The sequence below is a fragment of the Lepisma saccharinum genome, chromosome 1 (assembly GCF_977018435.1).
Source record: "Lepisma saccharinum chromosome 1, izLepSacc3.1, whole genome shotgun sequence".
NCBI lineage: Eukaryota > Metazoa > Arthropoda > Insecta > Zygentoma > Lepismatidae > Lepisma > Lepisma saccharinum.
The window spans coordinates 182,986,622-182,991,993 of record NC_139229.1 but is presented as its reverse complement, the minus strand read 5'-3'; positions in this window follow the sequence as shown (position 1 = coordinate 182,991,993).

Genomic DNA, 5,372 nt, shown 5'->3' with positions numbered 1-5,372 from the left:
AGATTGACCACAAATGGAAAGAAAAACGTTCATTAAAAAATCTTGATATCTTGCAGTAAAATTTTGTTATTACAGCTTAAAATCGGACCTGATCCATTCTGTCATCATTGAGGATTGAACCTGGATCCCCCTTGATTACAAGGTGACATCATTATTTTATATCATTAAGGAGACTCATTCTTTTACGTATATCCGGTCATTTTCCAACAACAGTACTCGCAATTATAAGTTGCTTTGGGATCTAAATCTCCCTTAGTACTATACTGATCTCAAGTATTAAATGGGGGTATATACGTATGTAGTTCTGCATGCATATTATGAATAGTAACGTTTTTAATTGTTCTGAAACACGCAATAGTTTAATATAAACATTTGCTTAATATTTTTGGTATGAATGACGCAAACGTGTGAATATTTACTTTAAGTTCATTTTATGCTCAGATAGACTAATCAGGATTGGGCCTACAGTTTTAAAATGGAATTTGATTCTTCATGCAATATGTCTTCACTCAGGATCAAAACTGGTACCCCTTGATTACAAGACAATGGTGTTACCACTATGCCATTGGGTAGGCAACTAAAGTTCGAATCACAAACCCTGAGACCTTCTGTAAACAAAACCACGTGCATGCAGAAAGCATTGCAAACTCATAGAAGTAAAATAATTCACACGAAAATCCAGCGTTGTTACAGGATTCATTACGTAAGGTAAAACGATGGCCAATTTGTAGTATGGGATATGCTGCCGCAAATGACGTCTCACTTTAAACCCAATGCTCTTGATTTTTTTACTTATTGCTTCACCTTTATGGTTAACTCTTTGCACCAGTAATCATTTCCCATAAATTTGACGTCTTTCTTGCATGTGAATTGAATATATTTTACTTGCATTTTTTTTTAGACAAAATGATATAACATGGTAATGTATATTTCTAAGGATGATATAGATAGGAGTGTATTTGAAATTTGTTTGTAGATTTTATGTAAATTGTATCTTATGTAAATAAAATATATAATGGGCATAAACAGCCATATGCATTGCTGTAAGTCCAATAAATATATTGATGATGATGATCAAAACAAGACAAAAAGTTCGTAAATTTATTGCGGTTGGAAACTTTGACAAGCATCCTAATAACAATTTTTGTTCCGCCAAATATAGTGCACTTCGTAAAATAACTTGATGACATGGCAAGGCAAGATAAGTGTGAACATTTTGTAGTAATATGCATTGTAACTTTCAATGAGCTTAGAGATTTGTGTACATAATGATATTTTATAACATTAGTTATTTTCTAACAATAATCATGTGAACAGCAAGGAAGTAGTGCAACTTAGTAATATTGCCTGACTTATCCTTAGAAAAATAACATGCCGAGTTCTATGCGTGCGGGAAGGTCTCCGTGTTCTCCGAGCTTGTTTTCAAAACACCAGCAAGGACAGCCTTTGAAAAGGGGTGAGAAACAGATTCTACTCAATATTTATGTAACGTTCTGTCAGTGGTATCCTGAGAAACCAGTAAATGAAGTGGTGAAATTGGTATCCCAGTGCAGTGGTGTGTCAGTGTCTGCAGTTTTAAGGGTTATGAAAGAGAGAATGATCGGGAGAGTAACAATGTATGCGGCTGCATATTCGTCTGATGTTTTGAGAGTGGGTTCTCACATTCAGAGGCTCTTATATAAAATGAATAAGTGCGGCGAACTATGAGTGTAACAGCAGATGATTGCGGTCATGAATCAGCTGACGCGGAGTGATACATCAAATCGGTGAGACTGTTTGTTTATAGAAGGTCTCAGGGTTTTAGATTTACACTTTATAACTACAGGGTATCCAAGAAGTCAGGCAACTGAGATTTTGAACATATGTAACTTTTGTACAAAAAACGATACACACACAAATCTTATATTGGCTATTAATTTTGTTCATGTGGATATTTTCAAAGTTTTGAACATGAACGTTCAGTATGGGAAAAAAGTTACCTATCTTTTTGTACAATAAATTTCAAATCTTCACTTTCTTCTGGACACTGATTGAATAACATACCCTAATGTCGGGTACACCAGGTGTAACATTCTCATTGCTACAAGTCACGTTTGGGAAGCTAATCAAAAATAAAGAGAGGCCGCGATGTTAATTTAAGTAAACAGCAGAACATACAAATTGCTTTGGTTGAGGTTAATGTCACATTGTTACGTGACACCTCAAAGTTCTTCAAGAACTTCAATGTGGGCCCAAGACTTTAGTAATAAATCGTTGAATTGGTGTTTTAAGTCCACTTTATGCACAGTATGGCTAATCGGGACTGGACCTACAGTTTAAAGTGGGATCCGAACCACTTGTGCCTCCACCAGGTATCGAACCCGGGACCCCTTGTATACAAGGCAGCGACGCTACCACTGCGCCATCGGGGAGGCCCTAGTAATAAATCGTAAATGAACAATTACCTCATCAATAATCATACAGGAACATATGGCAACAATCCTGAAAAGCAAGACACATTTCAAAATATTTTCGCACCATTCCACGATGCATAACAACATTATCTACTGGTACTACTATTCTACTTTACCAACACCAAATTGTGTAAATTGACTAGGTTGTACCTTTTGTTGATTACGATAATGAGGTTAATAACAATTCTTCGAATTTAAGTGGCAACAATAATGACAATGTTTTATTCATTAATTAGTGGTTTCACATTAACACATCATTTCTAAACAATTACAAGATTCATTAACAATTGCATTGAAAACTGGTGGGTGTGTTAAAAGTACATCTACGATTTATCAATTAAACTACGTCATTCAAAATTTAGGTCATAATTAGACACAAATTCCATCCAGCGAAATCAAATTACAAAACAACTCCCAATAGATACATCAACATTAACCCAATTATGCTTTTTTGTTATTAGTCGTCGTGCAAGTCTAGATTCAAATAACAGACAACTACAAGCATTCTTTTTAGATACTCTAAATGGAACTAAAAGGTTCTTAAGAATTTTTCATTTAGGTTGGGGATCAAAAAGGTACATAGAGAGAGTTGGACAAATACACACCTGCATGCAAATTACAAAATAATTATTAAACACGTTCATTTTGCCACATAATCAAATACTAAACACAATTGTGGAATGCCACAATTACTATAATTTTACACGTTGAGCACTTCTGTATCACTTTAGTTTGCAAGCAAGTAAAAAATACGTATAATCACACATCACGTGGCATTGGCAATTTTACGTGGAATTGTGCTTATCCGCATCTACTACAACAATTAAACCGTCGTATACATTCACTGTCAAATATATGTGCATTTAGTTTTATCACTGACGATCAAAATGGTGGGGAACTCTTTAAAAGGTACAAGCTTCAAATTCAGTTATCAGTTCACTTGTCATACTTGAAAATACGGCATTTTTTTTCTCAGCGTTTGCTTCATGACTCCACAATTCCTCGTTTCGGTACCGAAATTGAATAGTACGGCTGCATCCTCCATTCAATGTCAAAGTTACGTCTTCCCTTTCATAACTCTTGTGCCCACTTCAACACGAACTTCGTTCCAATCTTAATGTTCTCGTGATTTCATCATAAATCACATCCACTAGTCGTAGTTCCAGAAAATGTACTTTTATCGACGTTCCATATTCCTCGCCAATGTTGAAGTCCTTTTTGATTCAGGCCACGTCAACTAAACAGTACTACTGGCCGTCCACGCAACATGTTTCTTCCGCTCCTACTTGTAAGGGTTACCAAAATCAACTGTGTTGAGTCTCTAGCAATTCCGGAGTACAAGTTGCATGAGATGGCGAATGTGGCTGGGCTTGTACCTTGCTTGGTGCTGCCATCTCTGGAGAGATTGGTTAACTAAGTGGTCACTATTTGCACACACTATGGATGCGAATAGTGCAGCTGAGAATTGTAGCCGATTTTACACTATTTTTATATGTTCGTGGAAAATTGCTCTCTGACCCAACCAATATTGCCACTATACCACATAATTTTTTTAAAGAAACTTATGAATATGCCAAAATTAACCCCATAAATTGTCTGTAATGCATAAAATGCCTAAACATTTATAGTTCTTCTATCAATTTGGTAAATATCCACAGAGAACTTCAATGCATATCAAACATTTTTGCAAGTGACTCCACAGGCATCTCATATCCATGTTTGTTTTCACTTCGTACAAAAAGTTTTTTACATCTTAGTAACTTTTTCCCACACTGAACATTCATGTACAGCACGATTTTCTACTAATACCAGTAGAAGATTCATGTCTCGATCAAGTTTCGTACAAAAGTTACGCAAGTTCAAAGCCTCGGTTGCATGATTTTTTGGACATCCTGTAGAAGAAATGTCAAATATGTGTATTTTGGCTGGCACACCATGTAAAATTATTTAGCTACTTGCAAAATATGACATTATGAACCTTTAACTAACACTGCAAGTAAAATTGGTTAGCTGCAATTGGTAAAAAGCCAAAATATACAGTCCATTAAAAAAAGCAGTTTTTTTTTTTGCAACTCTAGTAAAAACTGGAGGGGAATTACTTTGCTAAGTATACTAAGCAAGATTGAGTGAGTGAGTGGGTGGGTCGGTTGAAAGATTTTATGTAATCCATAAAACATTCTTAATTTCAGGTATTTTATAAACAGTTGAAATTAGATATTCATTATTCAGCCACAATTAAATAATTTTATACCTATTAGGGTGTCTACCAGTCTGGAAATCCTGGAAAAGTCCGAGATAGGTCAGTCTGATTCTTGAACTAGGCTACGCAGCTCAGTTGACGTTGCGACACAGTGCATGGGAACCAGCTACTTTTGTCGTGCATTTAAACAATTGTTATATTATATGTCATAAACATAACATGTTAAATATATTCAGATTGTTAGAAAAAATAATGATGATACGTGAATATCTTTAACCTAAAAAAAATATAACCTAAGACGAGAAAGTCTTGTCCATTACAATTGTAATTAGTGCTTCTTGCCTTCTTGCTTAAATTAACAACCGAAAGGAACTTAATATTCAGGACTGTTTCGTTGTATTAGATCTCACTCTGAAGAAGGGTTCTCTTTTTTGTTTTAGGCATGTCAACACATTGATAAAAGCTTTACAACCTGTTTGGTGCCCGAGTCAATTAAGTAGCAGGCATTTGATGTCTTATTGAAGTTCTTAGGTTTTTGTGCATATCCCTTTCTCAATTTCATTTATTCACTCACTCTTATCGCAATTAGCCAAGTGGCAGAAAATATATTTAGTATTTTCATTTTGACACAAAGAAGTTGCAACACATCACCCACTGCTTACATTCAACTTACTAAAAAAAAACTTTAATATGATAAGCAAATATTTTATTTCCACGAG